Source organism: Nerophis lumbriciformis, linkage group LG01 (genome assembly GCF_033978685.3).
Source record: "Nerophis lumbriciformis linkage group LG01, RoL_Nlum_v2.1, whole genome shotgun sequence".
Lineage (NCBI taxonomy): Eukaryota > Metazoa > Chordata > Actinopteri > Syngnathiformes > Syngnathidae > Nerophis > Nerophis lumbriciformis.
Genome location: NC_084548.2, coordinates 57,671,259 through 57,698,172, shown reverse-complemented (window position 1 = coordinate 57,698,172; position 26,914 = coordinate 57,671,259).

Sequence of the window (26,914 nt, the reverse complement as noted above, 5' to 3'; positions counted from 1 at the left end):
ACCCGCTAAGGAGTGTGTAACAACCCACCTGCCGAATCAACTAGCCCTGAAAATGGATGGCGCTGGAGCGTTGGGCCCATACCCGGCCGTCGCCGGCAGCGAGACGCGCTTGGAGGTGCGCTCAGCGCGGCTCCCATATGATTGCGCACTGGTGTGCGTCTGGGTCGTGACAGCGTGGCACGCAAATGTCTGTGCTGCATTGGATCAGTCTCCTTTCTTTAACAGGCAAAAGCTTTATAACCTCACTAATGCCTTGCATCGTCTATATTAGATATATAACAACGGGCGGGTGCGGGCGGATGGCGGGCGGGTGCGGTTCTGATCAAATGTTACATCGGGTGGATGGCGGATGGTTGACGACTTTCTGATGCGGTTGCGGATGAAATAATTGCCTATCCGCGCATCTTTAGTGCTTAGTAAAGTTTAAGAAGTGTAGATGTAAACAATCTACATTAGGAAGTAAGCAGTTATTAACAGGAAGTGAACAAGTAGATTAATAAGAGTTATAGAGAACAGGTGTGTAGTGGGCAGATGTTAACAAACATTTTTGTCTTTGAGGTTTTTGTTATCGATTACACATTCAGGAAATCATTTTCTGGACACAGGAGGACTTTGAGAGCTGAAAGCAAAGTATTTAAAGGAGTAGTAGATAGTAGTTTTTACTTTTGTTTAGTTATTTTGTACTATTGACTTTGTTTTGATTAAACATGTGTGTGTAATAAAAGAAAGTAAGGAAGTAGTTTAAAAATTGTGTTGATATCGTTACACTGTCAATAGCACTCATTGAAACATTTAGTTAATATCAATCAATCAATCAAAGTTTACTCATATAGCCCTAAATCACAAGTGTCTCAAAGGGCTGCAAAAACCCCAACAATATCCTCGGCTCAGATCCCACATCAGGGCAAGAAAAAACTCAACCCAATGGGATGACAATGAGAAACCTTGGAGGGGACCGCAGATGTGGGACCCCCCACCCCTCCTTGACCTTAAATAATAGGTAAAAATACCTTTTATTTACCTACTTTTCACTTTTTTTTTTTAACCTTTTATCTTCTTTGACCTTCTTTTGACCTTCCTTTAATTACTTTTAACCTTTTTAGTTACTTTTTACCTTCTTTGACCGTTTATTACTTTCAATTGACAGTAGCTTGGTTGGTAGAGTGGCCATGCCAGCAACTTGAGGGTTCCAGGTTCGATCCCCGCTTCCATCATCCTAGTCACTGCCGTTGTCCTTGGGCAAGACACTTTACCCACCTGCTCCCGGTGCCACCCACACTGGTTTAAATGTAACTTAGATATTGAGTTTCACTATGTAAAAGTGCTTTGAGTCACTAGAGAAAAGCGCTATATAAATATAATTCACTTCACTTATGTACATATTACCTTGTTTTACCTACAAAACCCAAAACCAGTGTAGTTGGCACGTTGTGTATATCGTAAATAAAAACAGAATACAATGATTTGGAAATCCTTTTCAACCTATACCCGAGTTCATCTAAGATGGACTGATGCAAAGTGGAAAAGTGTTCTGTGGTCTGACAAGTCCACAATTTAAATTGTTTTGGAAACTGTGGACATCGTGTCCTCCGGACCAAAGAGGAAAATAACCATCCAGAATTTTATAGGATCAAAATTCAAAAGCCAACCTCTATGGGGGGGTGTTTTGGCCCAAGGCATGGGTAACTTACACATCTGTGAAGGCACCATTAGCGCTGAAAGGTATATACAGGCTTTGGAGCAACATATGTTGCCATCCAAGCAACGTCTTTTTAATAGACGCCCCTGCTTATTTCAGCAAGACAATGCCAAGCCACATTCTGCACGTGTTACAACAGCGTGGCTTCGTAGTAGAAGAGTGCTAGACTGGTCTGCCTGTAATCCAGATCTGTCTCCCATTGAAAATTATGAAGCGCCAAATACGACAACGGAGACCCCGGACTGTTGAACAACTTAAGCTGTACATCAAGCAAGAATGGGAAATAATTCCACCTGAAAACTTCAAAAATTGGTCTCCTCAGTTCCCAAACGTTTACTGAGTGTTGTTAAAAGGTAAGGCCATGTAACAATCTACAAGGTTAATGTAGGTTGCTTCTCTTTCTCCGCCTCCATTTTTATGCATTCTTTCGTATCTCAAGTTATCATTACGTATATGTATTGTTTCATTTAAACAACTGTATTGTTGATAATAGAGGTAAATCATTGGTATTGTTCATTAACAATAGCGCTACTTCTATTGGTATTTGTATTGCTCCATTTGTAGTATAATAATGCTCATTGTCATTTCTGTATTATTTTTTATTTTCGCTAACTGCTTTTTTGCTATCACTTTTTCCATCATATTTGTACATGTCGTATTTGCTGATGTTGCTCTATTGTTGTTGTTGTGTTTGCTGTTGTTGTTTTTGTCTCTCTGTCTAATCCCCCTCTTGTCCCCACAATTTCCCCCTCTGTCTTCTTTTCTTTCTCTTTCTATCCCCTCCTGCTCCGGCCCGGCTGCACCAAATGATAATATAAATACATTTAATAAAGTCAAATACAAATAAGGCAACAAGAGAAGTATCCTACACTTCTCTTTTGTAAAGTAAATCTGAACAGCCGATATGGGCATCTACATCAACTATATGATTTGCCTGAGAAGCTGGACAGGACAAAAAAAAAAAGAAAAAAGTTAAGGCCATGTAACAGTGGTAAAAATGCCCCTGTGCCAACTTTTTTGCAATGTGTTGCTGCCATTCAATTTTAAGTTAATGATTATTTGCAAAAAAAAATTAAGTTTCTCAGTTCGAACATTACATACCTCGTCTTTGCAGTCTATTCAATTGAATATAAATTGGAAAGAATTTGCAAATCATTGTATTCTGTTTTTATTTACGATTTACACAATGTGCCAACCTCACTGGTTTTGGGGTTTTGTACTTGTTTTTTTACTTATTTTTACCCTCCTTTTTAAATAATTTTTAAATTTGACCTTTTACATTCTTAGACCTACCTTTACCTTCTTTTCAAATGATCTTTACCTATTTTGTTTTACGTTGTTTATGTTACTTTTTACTTTTGTTTTACCCTCTCTTAGCTAGTTTTTATATACTTTTTACCTTCTCGTATCTTTTTTTTTTTACCAACTTTTTACTTTCTTATATTACATTATTTATTACCTTTATTGATCTTATTTTATGTATGTATTACCTTCTTTTACCTACTATAGAACTTATATTGTGTTGCAGACAGATTTGCCATCAATATTTAAGAGTAATATACCTTCTGTGAGGAGTGATCATCTATAGTGTACTGTCTATACATATACATGTGCTTATGGACAGGAAGTGGGGCTTAGATTCAGGAAACCACTTGTCATAGACACTGAAAAGTCAAATCCTGCCCAGCACATCCATATTGTCAAGCACCGTGCTCATATGCTGTCGTAACACAATATGCCTTTTGCAAGAGTCATGCAGCCGTTAGATGTGCTTTAGCTCAGGGGGAAAAACCAAAAGACAGCTGAGGACGACGTTGTGTGTCAGCAATGTGGTTGTGTGAGGTAGTGTGTCAGCGTGTGCGGCTGTGCTGTCATGGGAGATACTCCCAAATTTTCAGCTGTGATCATTTTTCTACATGTCACTCTCTGCAGACTGTGGCCGAAAAACTGGAATTTAGCTTGAAAACGGTGAATGTTCGCGGGATACTTTTTGCTTCACAGATAACGATATAATACGGAATTTGCGTCGCCACAACATTTACTACCATAATTGTACTTTTTGTACATATTTGCCTTTGACAAAACTAACAAAAGGTGAAAAAAATCAGCTTTACTCTGCACCAGAGGTGGGTAGTAACGCGCTACATTTACTCCGTTACATCTACTTGAGTAACTTTTGGGATAAATTGTACTTCTAAGAGTAGTTTTAATGCAACATACTTTTACTTTTACTTGAGTATATTTATAGAGAAGAAACGCTACTTTTACTCCGCTACTTTTATCTACATTCAGCTCGCTACTCGCTACTAATTTTTATCGATCTGTTAATGCACGCTTTATTTGTTTTGGTCTGTCAGACAGACCTCCATAGTGCCTGTGTTTCAACAAATACAGTCACTGGTGACGTTCACTCCGTTCCACCAATCAGATGAAGTCACTGGTGACGTTGGACCAATCAAACAGAGCCAGGCGGTCACATGACCTGACTTAAGCAAGTTGAAAAACGTATTCGGGTGTTACCATTTAGTGGTCAATTGTACGGAATATGTACTGTACTGTGCAATCTACTAATAAAAGTTCCAATCAATCAATCAAAAGTGTGAAGGAAAAAAGATCATTTTTTTATTTCAACCGTACATCCCGTCAAAAGCCTAAAGACTGACTGCACAGTTCCTGTCTTCACAATAAAAGTGCCGCTCCATCGCGCCTGCGCTTTCAAAATAAGAGTCTCCGAAAGCCAGCGCAAACAAGCTAGCAAGCTACGGAGTTTGCCGCCAATGTATTTCTTGTAAAGTGTATAAAAACGAATATGGAAGCTGGACAAATAAGATACCAAAAACCAACCACTTTCATGTGGTATTAGACAGAAAGGAGGAACTTTTTTTCTCCTCCATTTGAAAACGAGGACGTTATCAGCACTACTGTCTGATTCCAATCAATGCAAGTCATCACAATCAGGTAATACACCAACTTATATTCTTGTTTTCATGAAAGAAAGGAATCTATATGTGTTAAACATGCATGTATATTCATTAAAACACCTTTAACATGTAAACAAAAACGGCAAAATAAATAAATATAAATTATATACTGTATATATCAATGTATGTATATATATGTATATGTGTGTGTGTATATATATATACACAGGTAAAAGCCAGTAAATTAGAATATTTTGAAAAACTTGATTTATTTCAGTAATTGCATTCAAAAGGTGTAACTTGTACATTATATTTATTCATTGCACACAGACTGATGCATTCAAATGTTTATTTCATTTAATTTTGATGATTTGAAGTGGCAACAAATGAAAATCCAAAATTCCGTGTGTCACAAAATTAGAATATTACTAAAGGCTAATACAAAAAAGGGATTTTTAGAAATGTTGGCCAACTGAAAAGTATGAAAATGAAAAATATGAGCATGTACAATACTCAATACTTGGTTGGAGCTCCTTTTGCCTCAATTACTGCGTTAATGCGGCGTGGCATGGAGTCGATGAGTTTCTGGCACTGCTCAGGTGTTATGAGAGCCCAGGTTGCTCTGATAGTGGCCTTCAACTCTTCTGCGTTTTTGGGTCTGGCATTCTGCATCTTCCTTTTCACAATACCCCACAGATTTTCTATGGGGCTAAGGTCAGGGGAGTTGGCGGGCCAATTTAGAACAGAAATACCATGGTCCGTAAACCAGGCACGGGTAGATTTTGCGCTGTGTGCAGGCGCCAAGTCCTGTTGGAACTTGAAATCTCCATCTCCATAGAGCAGGTCAGCAGCAGGAAGCATGAAGTGCTCTAAAACTTGCTGGTAGACGGCTGCGTTGACCCTGGATCTCAGGAAACAGAGTGGACCGACACCAGCAGATGACATGGCACCCCAAACCATCACCCAACCATGCAAATTTTGCATTTCCTTTGGAAATCGAGGTCCCAGAGTCTGGAGGAAGACAGGAGAGGCACAGGATCCACGTTGCCTGAAGTCTAGTGTAAAGTTTCCACCATCAGTGATGGTTTGGGGTGCCATGTCATCTGCTGGTGTCGGTCCACTCTGTTTCCTGAGATCCAGGGTCAACGCAGCCGTCTACCAGCAAGTTTTAGAGCACTTCATGCTTCCTGCTGCTGACCTGCTCTATGGAGATGGAGATTTCAAGTTCCAACAGGACTTGGCGCCTGCACACAGCGCAAAATCTACCCGTGCCTGGTTTACGGACCATGGTATTTCTGTTCTAAATTGGCCCGCCAACTCCCCTGACCTTAGCCCCATAGAAAATCTGTGGGGTATTGTGAAAAGGAAGATGCAGAATGCCAGACCCAAAAACGCAGAAGAGTTGAAGGCCATTATCAGAGCAACCTGGGCTCTCATAACACCTGAGCAGTGCCAGAAACTCATCGACTCCATGCCACGCCGCATTAACGCAGTAATTGAGGCAAAAGGAGCTCCAACCAAGTATTGAGTATTGTACATGCTCATATTTTTCATTTTCATACTTTTCAGTTGGCCAACATTTCTAAAAATCCCTTTTTTGTATTAGCCTTAAGTAATATTCTAATTTTGTGACACACGGAATTTTGGATTTTCATTTGTTGCCACTTCAAATCATCAAAATTAAATGAAATAAACATTTGAATGCATCAGTCTGTGTGCAATGAATAAATATAATGTACAAGTTACACCTTTTGAATGCAATTACTGAAATAAATCAAGTTTTTCAAAATATTCTAATTTACTGGCTTTTACCTGTATATATATGTGTGTGTGTGTGTGTGTGTGTATATATATATATACATTATGTATATGTGCATATATATATATATATATATATATATATATATATATATATGTGTGTGTGTATATATATATATATATATATATATATATATATATATATATGTGTGTGTATGTATATATATATATATATATATATATATATATATATATATATATATATGATATGTGTGTGTATGTTACTCACAGTGTTGGGACTAACGCGTTACAAAGTAACGCGTTACTGTAACGCCGTTACTATCGGCGGTAACTAGTAATCTAACGCGTTATTTTTTATATTCAGTAACTCCGTTACCGTTACTACATGATGCGTTACTGCGTTATTTTGCGTTATTTTTTATGTAGTATCGGCTAGAAACTGAGAAGATCTGAGTGTCGCTGCTGAAGAGGCGACGAAAAAGAGGCGCGCCGCGCGCTGTCTGTGTGTACGTGTGTGTGTGTGAGTGTGTGTGTGGGGGAGGGGGCGTGTCTGTGTCTACTATCAAGACGTCATGGCGAACCCCGAAGCCGAGTTTCTTAAAATGGAGATATTTTCAGTACGTTTCTTTTATCGACCACAAAGAAAAGAACATTTTAGCTGAATGTAAGTTTCAAATATGCTGAAACAGCGACAAAAACAACATGCTTCGACGAAGCTAGTAAAGAGACACACTCACCTCCACCTCCAACAGCGGCTGGATTTTAACGAGGCACTGCACACGTGAAGGTACACACACTCTGTCAATTCTCTTATATACTCTTTCATTTTAAACTTTTAGAGTGTTTGATTATCACATCACTCTAAATGTTTAGACTATAAAGTTCACAAACCTAAAGAGGGATACTAGTGGGCCAGGCTAATATTTCCTTTTCTCTAAACTAAGTGGGGAAATGTGTAGAGTGTTCTGGGCTTCAGACATGATTTTATTTCAGAATTCCTTGAGAAAACGCCTGGTTAGGCTTTATGTATGTAGTGTGTGCCTTTCTTGTTTTACAGCTATGTTGTTATTATGCTGTTTGTTACTTATGTATGTTAAGTTGCAGCTATTTAAAATAGTTTTGTCAATTTGTTCTGGTCTGAAACAAATTGGCCCTTTAAAACATATCTTTGTCTTTGTGTGTTGTATGTAGAGCACATTGCTTAGCAGAGTTCAATGATGCAAATGCATGTCAAGTTGAACAACAGATTGTATTATTCTCCAGTGCAATAACAGTACTAAAATGAAGGCTAAAAGGGCATTAAATGGGGCCTTAAAAAAATTAAAAAATATATATATAAGTAACTAAATAGTTACTTTTCACAGTAACGCATTACTTTTTGGTTTAAGTAACTGAGTTAGTAACTGAGTTACTTTTGAAATAAAGTAACTAGTAACTGTAACTAGTTACTGGTTTTCAGTAACTAACCCAACACTGGTTACTCATCAGTTACTCAGTACTTGAGTAGTTTTTTCACAACATACTTTTTACTTTTACTCAAGTAAATATTTGGGTGACTACTCCTTACTTTTACTTGAGTAATAAATCTCTAAAGTAACAGTACTCTTACTTGAGTACAATTTCTGGCTACTCTACCCACCTCTGCTCTGCACTTCAACCTTTTGTGGTCTGAAGAAACAAAGAGCGTGTCTCCATTCCTTTAACTTTCCAGCAAAAATGGATTGTCGATCTGCTCTGATCAACCAATCAGAGGACTGAAAAATGCTGACGTCATTGTGCCTGCTCGCTGGCTCTGTGAGGCAAATCTGGAATCTGGTTGGTTGAAAAAAGCCATATTGTTATCATAAATTGAGTGACATCTGCCTGCACCCTTGATTCTGCAGGCCTTGGGCGGATTACAGTATTTTCTGAACTATAGAGCGCACCTGTATATTAGCCGCACCCACTACATTTTAACAAAAACAATCTTAGTTTTCCATATATTAGACGCACCGTCGTAGATATTTACCCAAAACCAGTGAAGTTGGCACGTTGTGTAAATCGTAAATAAAAACAATATACAATGATTTGCAAATTCCTTTCAACCTATATTCAATTGAATAGACTGCAAAGACAAGATATTTAATGTTCGTACTGGTAAACTTTGTTATTTTTTGCAAATATTAAGCTCATTTGGAATTTAATGCCTGCAACATGTTTCAAAAAAGCTGGCACGAGTGGCAAAAAAGACTGAAAACGTTGAGGAATGCTCATCAAACACTCATTTGGAACATCCCACAGGTGAACAGGCTAATTGGAAACAGGTGGGTGCCATGATTGGGTGTAAAAACAGCTTCCTTGAAATGCTCAGTCATTCACAAACAAGGATGGGGCGAGGGTCACCACTTTGTGAACAAATGCGTGAGCAAATTGTCGAACAGTTTAAGAACAACATTTCTCAAGAAGCTATTGCAAGGAATTTAGGGATTTCACCATCTACGGTCTGTAATGTCATCAAAAGGTTCAGAGAATCGGGAGAAATCGATCCCTCAGGTGGTTGTGCATCAAAAAAACTATCTGAGTGTGTGAAGGATATCACCACATGGGCTCAGGAACACTTCAGAAAACCACTGTCAGCAACTACAGTTTGTCGCTACATCTGTAAGTGCAAGTTAAAACTCTAACTAATATGCAAAGCGAAAGCCATTTATCAACAACACCCAGGCTTCGCTGAGCCCGGGGTCATCTAAGATGGACTGATGTAAAGTGGAAAAGTGTTCTGTGGTCTGACCAGTCCACATTTCCAATTTTTTGGGGAAACTGTGGACGTTGTGTCCTTCGGACCAAAAAGGAAAAGAACCATCTGTTATAACTGTTATAGGCGCAAAGTTCAAAAGTCAGCATCTGTGATGGTATGGGGGTGTATTAGTGCCCAAGGCATGGGTAACTTATGTTATGTTATGTTATTTTCATTTATTATGCGCCCCTCAACCATCTGTGAAAGCACCATTAATGCTGAAAGGTACATAAAGGTTTTGGAGCAACATATGCTGCCATCCAAGCAACGTCTTTTTCATAGACGCCCCTGTTTATTTCAGCAAGACAATGCCAAGCCACATTCTGCACGTGTTACAACAGCGTGGCTTCGTAGTAAAGGAGTGCGGGTACTAGACTGGCCTGCCTGTAGTCCAGACCTGCCTCCCTCTGAAAATGTGTGGCACATTATGAAGCCTAAAATACTACAAGGGAGACCCCTAACTGTTGAAGAACTTAAGCTGTACATCAAGCAAGAATGGGAAATAATTCCACCTGAAAAGCTTCAAAAATTGCTCTCCTCAGTTCCCAAACGTTTACTGAGTGTTGTTAAACGCAAAGGCCATGTAACACAATGGTAAAAATGCCCCTGTGCCAACTTTTTTGCAATGTGTTGCTGCCATTAAATTGTAAGTTAATGATTATTTGCAAAAAAATAACAAAAATTCTCAGTTCCAACATAAATATCTTGTCTTTGCAGGATTTGCAAATCATTGCATTCTGTTTTTATTTACGACTTATACAAGTGCCAACTTCACTGGTTTTGGGTTTTGTACATACCTTATTTGTTTCCAAACAGTGTCTAACACGGCAGTACAACAGCTGATTGGACAAAACAGAAGTCGTCGTCATGGATGCACAAGCTGCGGAAGCTAGCTCTCCAAGCAGCTAAACAGACTCAATAACTCCACGGTGACGTTTTGGTGAATTTACAAAACTGAAACAATGCAAAAAGAATGCCATTGTAAGTTAATAATACAACACAGACACTCGTAAACATGTTAGCATATTAGCTAATGCTAACGACACTCGCCTGATTACATTATGATAGCATGTACAAATATGCATGGAAAACACTCCTGCAGACATCACACATGAGACGGTTTAGTAAGTAAGAATTGTTTTAGTTATATTGTAAAACTTACAAACGTTGCTTGGAGTGATGAAGGAAGAAAACATACGAGTAAAAACGCTATGGACGGCTAGTAGACAAAACAGCCTTTCTACTTCCGGCTCAAAGCTTTACACAGAAGGAATTCACATTCACCCAGCAGCACCTGCAGTGATCAAACTCATCCAAAAGATGGCTCCGTTGCATGAACAATAACACACCATTTAAGTGTATTTGCTTAATGAAAACTATTTGCGTTATGGCCGTCAGCGAAGAAAAATCCATAAAATAGCCGCACCGTTTTATTAGGCACAGGGTACAGAGCGTAGGAAAAAAAGTAGCGGCTTATAGTGCGGAATTTACAGTACATTGACTTAGCAGCACAAAGAAGCCGAAAACTGATTGAACAAAAAATTAAATTGTAGCATCTAGACCAGAAAGCCAACTTAATGGCTGATGAGAATAATAATACGAAAAAAAACACTTAGAGTTGAACTCGTAAGAACAACTGGAAAGCTTTTGAACATTTCCATTACGGAACGCACAAAAGTGCATTTCATCTTTCCCACCAAAGTATCTCTGCTTCCAGAGTGCAGGCCTGCTAAATTACAGAGAAAACACCCGACTGCCAAATACCGTCTTTGTGCACCGTGGGAGAGGAAAAGTACTCAGGGAGAAAGCGAGAGACGACCGTATGGAAGGAATTCCACACAAGATCAACACCAAGTGCAAGCATACTGTAGAAATGAAAGAGTCGATATCAATGCATTTCCTTCGTAGACCAGGGGTGGGCAACCCAAAATGTTGAAAGGGCCATATTGGACCAAAAATACAAAAAACACATCTGTCTGGAGCCGCAAAAAATGAAATGCCTTATATAAGGGTTATAATGAAGGAAAAACATGATGTAAGTCTCCATATTAGCTATATTAGCCTACTATCAAAATTACTTTAAAAGTCTTATATAAGTGTTATAATGAAGGCAACACATGATTAAAGGCCTACTGAAACCCACTACTACCGACCACGCAGTCTGATAGTTAATATATCAATGATGAAATCTTTTGCTTCCTGCTGAAAGTCCCAAAGCAAGCTTGTGATGATTCTGTGATCCAAGGTGTGGTGACCTTACTAAAGTGCAATTTTAAATTTCGCGTGAAATATCCTGCTGAAAACGTCTTGGTATGATGACGCCGGCGCGTGACGTCACGGATTGTAGAGGACATTTTGGGACAGCATGGTGGCCAGCTATTAAGTCGTCTGTTTTCATCGCAAAATTCCACAGTATTCTGGACATCTGTGTTGGTGAATCTTTTGCAATTTGTTCAAAGAACAATGGAGACAGCAAAAAAGAAAGCTGTAGGTGGGAAGCGGTGTATTGCGGGCGGCTGCAGCAACACAAACACAGCCAGTGTTTCATTGTTTACATTCCCGGAAGATGACAGTGAAGCTTTACCATTGGCCTGTGGAGAACTGGGACAACAGAGACTCTTATCAGGAGGACTTTGAGTTGGATGCGCAGACGCGGTACCGTGAGTACGCATGCAGCTGCGGCTTCCAAACATTTGATCGCTTGCCCGTACGTGCGTGCCGCTATGTGCATGTAATGTACGTAACTTTGGGGACTTTGGGGAAATATATGTGCTGTATGAACTTTGGGGAGGTGAACGGTACTTTGGGCTGTGGGATTGAGTGTGTTGTGCAGGTGTTTGAGTTGTATTGGCGGGTTATATGGACGGGAGGGGGGAGATGTTTGTCATGCGGGATTAATTTGTGGCATATTAAATATAGGCCCGGTTGTGTTGTGGCTAATAGAATATATATATGTCTTGTGTTTATTTACTGTTTTAGTCATTCCCAGCTGAATATCAGGTCCCACCCGCCTCTCACAGCATCTTCCCTCTCTGAATCGCTCCCACTGCCCTCTAGTCCTTCACTCTCACTTTCCTCATCCACAAATCTTTCATCCTCGCTCAATTTAATGGGGAAATCGTCGCTTTCTCGGTCCGAATCGCTCTCGCTGCTGGTGGCCATGATTGTAAACAATGTGCAGATGTGAGGAGCTCCACAACCTGTGACGTCACGCTACTCGTCTGCTACTTCCGGTACAGGCAAGGCTTTTTATCAGCGACCAAAAGTTGCGAACTTTATCGTCGATGTTCTCTACTAAATCCTTTCAGCAAAAATATGGCAATATCGCGAAATGATCAAGTATGACACATAGAATGGACCTGCTATCCCCGTTTAAATAAGAAAATCGCATTTCAGTAGGCCTTTAAGTGTCTATATAAGCTTTATTAGCCTACTATCAAAATGACTTTACAAGTCTTTGATAAGTGTTGTAATGAAGGCAACAGATGATGTAAGTGTTTATATTAGCCTACTATCAAAATGACTATGTGCCGCAGCCTGACACATCCTCTTGTACAGAAATGTTGAAATGTAATATGCATTATGTGATGAAGGATATGTAAGGAACAATTTTCCTTGGGGATCAATAAAGTTTGTCTCAGTCTAAGTCTAATGTATTCTACACATTTTTTACAACATTGGAAAACATTTGTAAAACTTCTCAGAGGGTGAGGTAACTCCTGGAGATGACTTTCTTAAAATGGCTAAAGATATACAGGTAAAAGCCAGTAAATTAGAATATTTTGAAAAACTTGATTTATTTCAGTAATTGCATTCAAAAGGTGTAACTTGTACATTATATTTATTCATTGCACACAGACTGATGCATTCAAATGTTTATTTCATTTAATTTTGATGATTTGAAGTGGCAACAAATGAAAATCCAAAATTCCGTGTGTCACAAAATTAGAATATTACTTAAGGCTAATACAAAAAAGGGATTTTTAGAAATGTTGGCCAACTGAAAAGTATGAAAATGAAAAATATGAGCATGTACAATACTCAATACTTGGTTGGAGCTCCTTTTGCCTCAATTACTGCGTTAATGCGGCGTGGCATGGAGTCGATGAGTTTCTGGCACTGCTCAGGTGTTATGAGAGCCCAGGTTGCTCTGATAGTGGCCCTCAACTCTTCTGCGTTTTTGGGTCTGGCATTCTGCATCTTCCTTTTCACAATACCCCACAGATTTTCTATGGGGCTAAGGTCAGGGGAGTTGGCGGGCCAATTTAGAACAGAAATACCATGGTCTGTAAACCAGGCACGGGTAGATTTTGCGCTGTGTGCAGGCGCCAAGTCCTGTTGGAACTTGAAATCTCCATCTCCATAGAGCAGGTCAGCAGCAGGAAGCATGAAGTGCTCTAAAACTTGCTGGTAGACGGCTGCGTTGACCCTGGATCTCAGGAAACAGAGTGGACCGACACCAGCAGATGACATGGCACCCCAAACCATCACCCAACCATGCAAATTTTGCATTTCCTTTGGAAATCGAGGTCCCAGAGTCTGGAGGAAGACAGGAGAGGCACAGGATCTACGTTGCCTGAAGTCTAGTGTAAAGTTTCCACCATCAGTGATGGTTTGGGGTGCCATGTCATCTGCTGGTGTCGGTCCACTCTGTTTCCTGAGATCCAGGGTCAACGCAGCCGTCTACCAGCAAGTTTTAGAGCACTTCATGCTTCCTGCTGCTGACCTGCTCTATTTTGGTGGCTTTTTCTCTTTTTTTGGTATTTTCCTGTAGCAGTTTCATGTCTTCATTTTGAGCGATATTTCCCGCATCTACTTTGTTTTTGCAATCAAGACTATTTCAGTTGTTTTTATCCTTCTTTGTAGGGACATTGTTGATGTTCGGATGTACTTTGTGGACGCCGTCTTTGCTCCACAGTAAGTCTTTGCTGTCGTCGAGCATTCTGTTTTTGTTTACTTTGTAGCCAGTTCAGTTTTAGTTTCGTTCTGCATAGCCTTCCCTAAGCTTCAATGCCTTTTCTTAAGGGCACTTACCTTTTGTTTATTTTTGGTTTACGCATAAGACACCTTTTTACCTGCACACTGCTTCCCGCTGTTTCCGACATTTACAAAGCAATTAGCTACCGGCTGCCACCTACTGATATGGAAGAGTATTACACGGTTAAGCTGCCAAGCTCTAGACAGCACCGACACTCAACAACAACACATTATTTGCAGACTATAATTACTGGTTTGCAAAAAATAATTTTAACCCAAATAGGTGAAATCACATAATCTCCCACGGCACACCAGACTGTATCTCACGGCACACTAGTGTGCCACGGCACAGTGGTTGAAAAACACTGCAATATTACATACAGATAATGTGTCATGAGACTTCCAAATATGAATTAAATATACAGAGGACATCCATCCATCCATTTTCTACCGCTTATTCACTTCGGGGTCGCGGGGGGTGCTGGAGCCTATGTCAGCTACAATCGGGCGGAAGGCGGGGTACACCCTGGACAAGTCGCCACCTCATTGCAGGGCCAAAACAGATAGACAGACAACATTCACACTCACATTCACACACTAGGTTCAATTTAGTGTTGCCAATCAACCTATCCCCAGGTGCATGTCTTTGGAGGTGGGAGGAAGCCGGAGTACCCGGAGGGAACCCACGCAGTCACGGGGAAAACATGCAAACTCCACACAGAAAGATCCCAAGGCCGGGATTGAACTCACGACTACTCAGGACCTTCGTATTGTGAGGCAGACGCACTAACCCCTCTGACACCGTGCTGCCCTCACAGAGGACATAAGTAAAGAAAATTAAATGAGCTCAAATATACCTGCAAACGAGGCATAATGATGCAATATGTACATACCTGACACCCCTTCTCAACTGTCTGTGCGACATCAAGGCTTGGTTAGCCCAGAATTTTTTAATAATGAATGAGGGAAAAACGAAAATTTTAGTTTTTGGTCCGGCCCTCACTGAATTGGGACCATTGTAAAATGATGTGCGTCCCAAAATCACCATCCTTGGCGTCACTATAGACAGCGATTTTAAACTTGACAAACAAGTCAATGGCGTTTTAAAATCGTGTTTTTATCATCTTTGTCTTTTAGCAAAGGTAAAACCGTTTTGATCTTTTAACCTTTTTGAACATGCTTTAATTTCAAGTTGCCTGGACTACTGCAATGCACTTTATGCTGGCATTAGCCAAAAAGCTCTCTCCCGGTTGCAGTTAGTCCAGAACGCGGCAGCACGACTTTTAACAGGGGCCAGGAAACGCGAGCATATAACCCCAATTCTTCAGAGTTTGCACTGGCTCCCTGTTAATTTTAAAATTGATTTTAAAACCTTGCTGTTTGTTTTTACAGCTTTACATGGACTGGCACCTCAGTATATCTCGGACCTCATCCAAATTTACACTCCTGCGCGCGCTCTGAGGTCCAAGAGCCAGCTCCAGCTTGTGGTGCCCAAGACCAGGCTTAAAACCAGGGGAGACCGGGCCTTCTCTGTGGTCGGCCCTAAGCTCTGGAACACTCTGCCCCATGTTCAAACTGCTCCAACAGTGGAGTGTTTTAAGTCTCGTCTTAAGACCCACTTTTATTCTTTGGCTTTTAACACTACGTGAGTTGTGTGGTCCTCTGTCCTCTGTTGTCCTCTGTGTTTTTTTTAATAAATTTTGATTTCTATTTTTTAATTGGTTTTACCCTTTAAAATAGTTTTTAATCATATTTATTTTTATATTGTTTTTATATTTATTTATTTTTTGTTTTTATTCAGTCATTGGTGGAGCTAAGGATAATATTTGAATATTGTTTTTAATATTGTTGTGCAGCACTTTGGAGACATTTTTGTTGTTTAAATGTGCTATGTAAATAAAGTGGATTGGATTGGATTGGATACAGCGAGCCTAAATACATGTTAGCATCGATTAGCTTGCAGTCATGCACTGACCAAATATGCCTGATTAGCACTCCACATAAGTCAATAACATCAACAAAGCTTACCTTTGTGCATTCACGCACAATATAAAATGTTTGGTGGACAAAATGAGACAAAAAAGGAGTGGCATAGTATGTGCAAACAATAACATTGCATGTACCATTAGTGGGTGTGCTGCGTGTGATCTATTAAGACTGCGTATACAATGCTATGGAAAACAGGCGCAGACCACCTTACTTGAATGAGGTTTTTGCGTGTGCTATGCAGCTTTCACCATTTCACCTTCCTCTTGTTGTGGGGCATCATACGCTGTCGCCATTTCTAATGCAAAGTAGCGTATACAGGTAAAAGCCAGTAAATTAGAATATTTGGAAAAACTTGATTTATTTCAGTAATTGCATTCAAAAGGTGTAACTTGTACATTATATTTATTCATTGCACACAGACTGATGCATTCAAATGTTTATTTCATTTAATTTTGATGATTTGAAGTGGCAACAAATGAAAATCCAAAATTCCGTGTGTCACAAAATTAGAATATTACTTAAGGCTAATACAAAAAAGGGATTTTTAGAAATGTTGGCCAACTGAAAAGTATGAAAATGAAAAATATGAGCATGTACAATACTCAATACTTGGTTGGAGCTCCTTTTGCCTCAATTACTGCGTTAATGCGGCGTGGCATGGAGTCGATGAGTTTCTGGCACTGCTCAGGTGTTATGAGAGCCCAGGTTGCTCTGATAGTGGCCTTCAACTCTTCTGCGTTTTTGGGTCTGGCATTCTGCATCTTCCTTTTCACAATACCCCACAGATTTTCTATGGGGCTAAGGTCAGGGGAGTTGGCGGGCCAATTTAGAACAGAAATACCATGGTCCGTAAACCAGGCACGGGTAGATTTTGCGCTGTGTGCAGGCGCCAAGTCCTGTTGGAACTTGAAATCTCCATCTCCATAGAGCAGGTCAGCAGCAGGAAGCATGAAGTGCTCTAAAACTTGCTGGTAGACGGCTGCGTTGACCCTGGATCTCAGGAAACAGAGTGGACCGACACCAGCAGATGACATGGCACCCCAAACCATCACTGATGGTGGAAACTTTACACTAGACTTCAGGCAACGTGGATCCTGTGCCTCTCCTGTCTTCCTCCAGACTCTGGGACCTCGATTTCCAAAGGAAATGCAAAATTTGCATGGTTGGGTGATGGTTTGGGGTGCCATGTCATCTGCTGGTGTCGGTCCACTCTGTTTCCTGAGATCCAGGGTCAACGCAGCCGTCTACCAGCAAGTTTTAGAGCACTTCATGCTTCCTGCTGCTGACCTGCTCTATGGAGATGGAGATTTCAAGTTCCAACAGGACTTGGCGCCTGCACACAGCGCAAAATCTACCCGTGCCTGGTTTACGGACCATGTTATTTCTGTTCTAAATTGGCCCGCCAACTCCCCTGACCTTAGCCCCATAGAAAATCTGTGGGGTATTGTGAAAAGGAAGATGCAGAATGCCAGACCCAAAAACGCAGAAGAGTTGAAGGCCACTATCAGAGCAACCTGGGCTCTCATAACACCTGAGCAGTGCCAGAAACTCATCGACTCCATGCCACGCCGCATTAACGCAGTAATTGAGGCAAAAGGAGCTCCAACCAAGTATTGAGTATTGTACATGCTCATATTTTTCATTTTCATACTTTTCAGTTGGCCAACATTTCTAAAAATCCCTTTTTTGTATTAGCCTTAAGTAATATTCTAATTTTGTGACACACGGAATTTTGGATTTTCATTTGTTGCCACTTCAAATCATCAAAATTAAATGAAATAAACATTTGAATGCATCAGTCTGTGTGCAATGAATAAATATAATGTACAAGTTACACCTTTTGAATGCAATTACTGAAATAAATCAAGTTTTTCCAAATATTCTAATTTACTGGCTTTTACCTGTAGTTGGAACTTATATAAGTCAGTAATTTTGCTATGGAAGCGCTAACAACTACAACAAAGATGGTGGGGAGAAGACACTGTCGAAGTGGAGGCTTGAAGATGGTCTGTAAAACATAATCCATGCAACATTTGGAACAAAGAACCACCATGTACAAACCCTGTTTCTGTATGAGTTGGGAAATTGTGTTAGATGTAAATATAAACGGAATACAATGATTTGCAAATCATTTTCAACCCATATTCAGTTGAATATGCTACAAAGACAACATATTTGATGTTCAAACTGATAAACATTTTTTTTTTTTTTGCAAATAATCATTAACTTAAGAATTTGATGCCAGCAACATGTGACAAAGAAGTTGGGAAAGGTGGCAATAAATACTGATAAAGTTGAGGAATGCTCATCAAACACTTATTTGGAACATCCCACAGGTGAACAGGCAAATTGGGAACAAGTGGGTTCCATGATTGGGTATAAAAGTAGATTCCATGAAATGCTCAGTCATTCACAAACAAGGATGGGGCGAGGGTCACCACTTTGTCAACAAATGCGTGAGCAAATTGTTGAACAGTTTAAGAAAAACCTTTCTCAACCAGCTACTGCAAGGAATATAGGGATTTCACCATCTACGGTCCGTAATATCATCAAAGGGTTCAGAGAATCTGGAGAAATCACTGCACGTAAGCAGCTAAGCCTGTGACCTTTGATCCCTCAGGCTGTACTGCGTCAACAAGCGAAATCAGTGTGTAAAGGATATCACCACACGGGCTCAGGAACACTTCAGAAACCCACTGTCAGTAACTACAGTTGGTCGCTACATCTGTAAGTGCAAGTTAAAACTCTCCTATGCAAGGCGAAAACCGTTTATCAACAACACCCAGATACGCCGACGGCTTCGCTGGGCCTGAGCTCATCTAAGATGGACTGATACAAAGTGGAAAAGTGTTCTGTGGTCTGACGAGTCCACATTTCAAATTGTTTTTGGAAACTGTGGACGTTGTGTCCTCCGAACCAAAGAGGAAAAGAACCATCCGGATTGTTACAGGTGCAAAGTTGAAAAGCCAGCATCTGTGATGGTATGGGGGTGTATTAGTGCCCAAGACATGGGTAACTTACACATCTGTGAAGGCGCCATTAATGCTGAAAGGTACATACAGGTTTTGGAGCAACATATGTTGCCATCCAAGCAACGTTACCATGGACGCCCCTGCTTATTTCAGCAAGACAATGCCAAGCCACGTGTTACATCAACGTGGCTTCATAGTAAAAGAGTGCGGATACTAGACTGGCCTGCCTGTAGTCCAGACCTGTCTCCCATTGAAAATGTGTGGCGCATTATGAAGCCTAAAATATCACAACGGAGACTCCGGACTGTTGAACAACTTAAGCTGTAGATCAAGCAAGAATGGGAAAGAATTCCACGTGAGAGCTTAAAAAATGTGTCTCCTCAGTTCCCAAACGTTTACTGAGTGCTGTTAAATGGAAAGGCCATGTAACACAGTGGTGAACATGCTCTTTCCCAACTAGTTTGGCACGTGTTGCAGCCATGAAATTCTAAGTTAATTGTTATTTGCAAAAAAAAAAAAAGGTTTATGAGTTTGAACATTAAATATCTTGTCTTTGTAGTGCATTCAATTGAATATGGGTTGAAAAGGATTTGCAAATCATTGTATTCCGTTTATATTTACATCTAGCACAATTTCCCAACTCATTTGGAAACGGGGTTTGTATGTAGACCACAAGGAAGTGTTTTTAAAAAATCCTAATATGACACCTTGAATACATGCAAACCTTTAGTAGACCAGGCCCCTATAGTATTCCGCAGGAAGGAAGTGCTGAGAAGGAGTTGTTTTTGTTCAGTGGAGTATGTTATCCCTGCATGCTCTGTTGAAATGTCCCCCTCCAAGGTTCAGCTGGAGAGAGGCGTGTGTGATTACACCATTTTCTACCTTTCAACTTAACTTAATTTTTGTTGGATGTGAGACTTAATTCCCTGAAGGAAGAAAGGATATTGGGTTTTAAGGAAACAGTACCTGGTCTCACGCCCTTACCCTAGGAAAAAAACAGCGTTGAGGGAGCCCTCGTCCCCCACCTCGGGGCTCACGCGAGCCGGCCGGAACGCATAGCTCGTGCTGTCATTTCCTACCCAATGCTCGACCCTCGGACCCACCATCAAACATTTCTAAAAGATTGGAGCATGTTGAAAGAAGTAAAGAAGTTATGACTGTTATTATTTTCCACCACAAGAGGGCGATATTGGTGGGATGAAAGTCATGAGGTGGGTCCTTCCTAATATCAAGCTCCACCCCCCCAAATTCAGGAAGATTGGATCACGTGGAAGGAAATTATGACCGTTATAATTTTTCACCACAAAAGGGCGATATTGGTGTCGATATCAGCGTGTACTCCCCAACCATAATGCCTCACATCCGTTTGGAAGGAGATCCGATCATAACAAGTGAAGTAATGACAGTTTGATGGTTGATGGTTAGGAGCAGTTCTCACTGCCAGGCTCCGCCCACTACCAATAGGTACTGACAGATCCAGCACCTTAAGGTTTCATCTTCATCATCATTTGTGCCAATTCTGATCAAGATCCTAGTTAGTGGAGCCAAGTTAAAAATGTTGAAGTTTTTTTGGCGAACCATCAGTGCAAAGTTTGGTGCCATGCCACGCCCAGATCGCAGGCAAAATGAACTCAGAATTTATCATTGCTCATCTGTATAGTGTCTGTCTCTGATCATCAAAAGTGAAGTAATGACTGTTTTAATCTGTGATAACCTACAAATAGGTGTGAAAATAGTACAGACTGATCCGGTACTTCAAGGGTGACATCATCATCATTTGTACCAATTATGATCAAGATCTGCATTTGTGGACCCAAATTCTAAATGTTGGAAGATTTTGTGGCGAACCATCTGATCAAAGTTTGGCGCCATGCCCCGCCCACATCTTACCGCGTAGGCAAAATTCCTTCGCAATTTTTTTATCACTCATCTGTTTAGTTTCTGTCATTTTAATTGCAACTCATTTGGTCAAAGTCCCAAGGAGGAGTTTGTTAAAGCACGACCCCGGTCTTTGGTCTAAGAAATGGCAGACGCATACCAAAATGTTTGTTTTCAACTATGGATTCTAGAGACTTTTACGTGCGTCTTGTCATGGCAGACGTCTCCAGCAATTTTCTGCTTTTTTCCCCTAGTATTAAAGGGGGCGTTATAGAGACAATTTTGACATTTTGTGGTCGGTACTACAAAATATAAAAAATGTTGCCAGACCTGCCGCACTTGCAAAAATCGGTGTGTGTTCGTCCATGTTAAAGGTTTCAAAAATGGACGCATACCAAAATGGCCGACTTCATGCTTATTTTCAACTATGGGTTCTACAGACTTTTACATGCATTTAGTCATGATAAATGTCTTCAACTAATTTTTGCTGGTGACAGGGGCATTTTTTTTTTTCAAGGGGGCGCTATAGAGCCAATTTTGATATTTCACATTCAATACCCACAAAATATAAAATATTTCGTCGGACCTGGCACACTTGCAAAAATTGGTGTGTTTTCGTCCATCAAATTGGGGAAAAAAATGATGCACTGAGCAATTACAATTGGGCTCTTGCAGCCTTTTCTGCTCCACCTCCTATAAATATATATGAACAGGTACTTTAACGGTGACATCATCATCATTTGTACCAATTATGATCAAGATCTATATTTGTTGAGTCGAGCTATAAATGTTAAAAGTTTTGTGGCGAACCATCAGATCAAAATTTGGTGGCATGCCCCGCCCACATCTTACCGCATAGGCAAAATTCCTTCGCAATTTATCATCGCATAACTGTTTAGTATCTGTCATTTTAACCGCAACTCATTTGGTCAAAGTCCCAAGCAGGAGTTCGTTAAAATCCGAATCCGCTTTTTCGGCCTAAGAAATTGGCAGACGCATGTTTCAACGATGGGTTCTAGAGACTTTTACATGTGCTTTGTCATGGTAGACGTCTCCAGCGATTTTCGGCTATTTTTCCCCAAGTATTAAAGGGGGCGCTATAGAGCCATATTTGACATTTTACAGTCGGTACTACAAAATATAAAACATTTTGCCGGACCTGGTGCGCTTGCAAAACTTGGTGCGTGTTCGTCCATGTTAAAGGTTTCATAAATTAAGAGGGACAAAAATGATGCACTGAGCAATAGGGCTCTCTTAGACTTTGCTGCTCGGGCCTTAAAAACACCCCGTGTTTTGTTTGAAATGAACAGAGGAGTGAAAAGAGGTCAATTGTTTTGCACCGTGACCAAGCCGCAAGGTTTGGAGTGGCTGTATGGATGTGTCACCGGTCGAAAACAAGCCTTCAAGCATGTCCCCATGTGGAACGTTCAGGCGTACGGATGTGGCAAAACATTTCATTTAGAACAAATGGTGCACGTCCAAGGAAAAAATATGACCCATTAATGTTGGCACAGTGGAGCCACCCAAGTAGAAGACAGTTCATGGCGGTTGACTTCCAAGTTGATCTCATTTTACAACAAATCAATGAAAAAGTGAAATAACGCATTACACAAATCATAAACTGACATTCATTCATAACTCTCAACTTTGACTGAATCGTTGCGAAACGTCTTCAGCTGGTCTGTTGTGGATTTGATGTTGTGTTCGGGGCCATTCCTGTTGCATGACCCAGTTTTGGACGAGCTGTTAGCCTCACACTGGAGTCCAGAATACTTTACTACTCAAAGGACTTCACGGTCCTCGCAACGTCTGCACAGCTTGAATGTGTGAGTGTGAGGTTTGTGCTCATTTAGTTCGTCTGTTCAAGTCCCATTTCCGCGAAAGAAATGAGACGCCACTCGTCGCTGACTGTGACGTACGCAGTAAACATACAAACGTTTGTAATACATAACGGCGGTATGTTACATCACAGTGTTTGGACAGACAATAAGCGATAAGAAGTAAATGTCCCTGTTTATTAAGCTGCAATATGTACAATAGTTGCTGTAGTTGGTCGTAGGCATACTTGCCAACCTTGAGACCTCCGAATTCGGGAGATTGGGGGGTGGGCGGGGACGGGCTTAAGAGGGAGGAGTATATTTATAGCTAGAATTCACTGAAATTAAAGTATTTCTTATATATATATATATATATATATATATATATATATATATATATATATATATATATATATATATATATATATATATATATATATATCAGTGACATGCAGTCACTAGAGGCAGGTGAGGCAGGGCCTCACCTGCCATCATGGAAAGAAAAAAAATGTAAAAAGTTGTTATATGTATCCAGTGATTATACTATAGAGTTATTTTCCATTTAACTTCACCAGTTTTAGATTATTTTTATTCAAAATCGCTGAATTTTCACATTTGCCGTTCAAATACTGAGAAGAGACGGTGCGGTGAACAGCAGCCAGTTGAGGCACGTCACTCAGTGCCTCAACATGGATTCCGGACTCGGCTAACTGCTGGCCTGCTGTGCAGTGAGACTGTATTGCTATATGAATTATATTATACATTTCCATAGTTTAGTTAGCTGAGGTATATAATGTACAGTGTATTTTGTCAACAACTGTATGTGTGACGTATTTCTTGTGCTGAGCGATCATAAAACGGCTGCAAAAGACGCACTGGCTGAGGCTCCAGTAACCCCGCCTCCTGCACCCCCGCCGTAGAATTGTTATATCAACTAAAGCCCACACTTAAACTTTCCACGTGCAAGATTGAATCTATTTAAAAAAGTTATTTCATAAGAAGCCAAAAAGTGCAAAAACAATAATGTTCGTGTTGGAGGAGTTGTAAATCACTGCAGGGCCACAACATTAGGTACACCTGCAGACTGCAGGTGTATCTAATTCACAACTCCTCCAACACGAACATTATTGTTTTTGCACTTTTTGGCTTCTTATTAAATAACTTTTGTAACCTATTTTCATGGGCTTTTCTCTTTGTGATGTTAAGTTCCTGTTATGCGCTGTTATACAGTATATGCCTTGAGCTCTTATTTTGAAGGCACTAAGAGCGGAAGTGATGTGACACGGAGTGGAGCGGAGGTTTTTGAAAGAAGGTAAATAAAGTGGTCCTCGTGTAAACTGGAGCCTTCGTGTTTGTTATTTTGTAGTTTCATACAGTATAGGCAACATTTATAAACCCTCGGTTACACTTTTTTAAATAGATTCAATCTTGCACGTGGAAAGTTTAAGTGAGGGCTTTAGTTGTGGACTTCATTTATAAGTAAAGGTAAGACCATAATAACGTTTTTTTTTATTAAATGTGCTTTTTTGAGTGCTACAGTTTGTATGTGTAAAGTTAAAGTTAAGTTAAAGTAGCAATGATTGTCACACACACACTAAGTGTAATGAAATGTGTCCTCTGCATTTGACCCATCCCCTTGTTCACCCCCTGGGAGGTGAGGGGAGCAGTGGGCAGCAGCGGCGCCGCGCCCGGGAATCATTTTTGGTGATTTAACCCCCAATTCCAACCCTTGATGCTGAGTGCCAAGCAGGGAAGAATGCTGGTATGAGCTTTTAAACATAACCCGTTAACTGCTGCCAATCAAATGGTGAATAAGATACTCTTTAGGGTTCATATGTTTGTAAATCTGACTGTGATGAAGTCAGTGCCTCACCAGCCATCAACCTCACCGCACGTCACTGATATATATATATATATATAGTACAGTAAACAGTAATGAAAACACAGTTGTTCTACTAACTGTACTGTACTTGCTGCTTACTTTAAAAAAAAAATAACACTTACCTTTCACTATTTGAGTAGCTTTTGTTCTGCCATTTGAGTACTGGCGAGCGATCTCTGAATCCGGGAACATATCCTTCACGGATTTGTTGAAAACATCCGCAAATGAGAACGGAATGTTGCTTGCAAGGTGGCCCATAATACTGCGTTGTGGATGTTGTGTGTCAGTGTATTAACGTGCCGGCTGGAATAAACACACGCTGAGAAATAGCTCCGTGCCTGCCTACTTTATGGGTTATAGATAAACCTATGGACAACGGAGACATATACAATAGTCTCCTTTTCAGGTGAGAGACGACGCTAAAGGCAGTGCCTTTAAGGCACGCCCCCAATATTGTTGTCCGGCTGTAAATCGGGAGATTTTCGGGAGAATGGTTGTCCCGGGAGATTTTCGGGAGAGGCACTGAAATTCGGGAGTCTCCCGGAAAATTCGGGAGGGTTGGCAAGTATGGTCGTAGGTTGTTATGATCTGAAATGTTCAAATAAAAACAACATGGCTAATGTAAATGTGAAGTCTGCTTGATGGCGATCTGACACCTACCTATAGCTGCAAAGTTAGCCAGCTTGTATGAGGAGAACATTTAAAAAACCAATCATAAAATCAGAATAATGACTAATGTAAAGTCTAGCTGTTTAATTATTCATTATTTGTAGTAAAGTATGTTTGCTCCTGGTCTAATAATATAGTCTACTCGCTACAGCTGCGTTAGCTAGCTTGTATGACAAGGGATCTTAAAATAAAACAACATTCCAAAACATGGCTAATATAAATTTTGAGCACATACTAGCTGTCTATACATTCATGAAATGTAGTAAATTAAAGTGAAGTAAGTTTGTTGCTAGCCTGACATCATAGCTTACGAGCTACCGCCGCGTTAGCTAGCTCGTATGACAAGCAATTTTAAAATAACAACATTCCAAACATGGCTAATGTAAATTTTGAACATATATTAGCTGTCTAATCATTCATGAAGTGTAGTAAATCATAGTGAAGTCAGTTTGATGCTAGCCTGATATCATAGCTTACTAGCTACAGCCGCGTTAGCTTGCTCGTATGACAAGAGAGTTCAAAATACCAACATTTAAAACATGGCTAATATGAATTTTGATTGTAGAAATAGCTGTCTAATCATTCATTGAATTTGGTAAATTATAGTAAAGTCAGTCTGCTGTCCGGTTGACATATTTTCTTACTAGCTACATCTGCTTTAGCTAGACCGTATGACAAGCGATTTTAGAATTTAAAAAAACATTCTAAACATGGCAAATGTGAAGTTTGAGTGTAGAATAGCTGTCTAATCATTCATGAAATGTAGTAAATTATAGTGAAGTCAGTCTGCTGTTAGGTTGCCATTGTAGTTTACAAGGTACACCTGTTTTAGCTAGCTTGTATGACGAGCAATTTTAAAATCATATTTAAAACATGGCTTATGTAAATTTTGAGCTTAGATTAGCTGTCTAATCATTCATGAAATGGAGTAAATTGTAATGAAGTCAGTTTGCTGCTAGCCTGACATTGTAGTTTACTAGTTACAGCCACGTTAGCTAGCTTGTATTACGAGCGATTATAAAATAACATTTAAAACATGGCTAATGTAAATTTTGAGCGTAGAAAAGCTGTCTAATCATTCATGAAATGTACTAAATTTTAGTGACGTCAGTTTGCTGCTCGCCTGACGTCGTAGTTTACTCGTTACAGTTAGTTAGCTCACATGACCAGCGACTTTAAAACAAAAACAACATTCTAAACATGGCAACATGTAGACAGAAAATGCTTGTCATTACTATGAAAATGAATTATTCCTATAATTAGTTATAATATTTAGCTTTCTGCTCAGTCTCATAACATTTGGTTTTAAGTGGGGTCGGGACCACACTTCGTTTTGAGGGCTACTCCCTTCTTGTCACTTTGCCTTTCCCTTAGCCTTACAGGAGAATTGTGACACCGCTTGCCTAAGACAAGAAGTAAGGTGGGGAACTGGACTTCTGCCTCAATTGCCCTGGCATGTTCAATAATGTGTGAGTGAGTCAAATGACTTATTTGCACTGGACTTCTCTAACATCATTACTTCTTATTTCCTTTGCAGTAACTTGACCTGACTTTT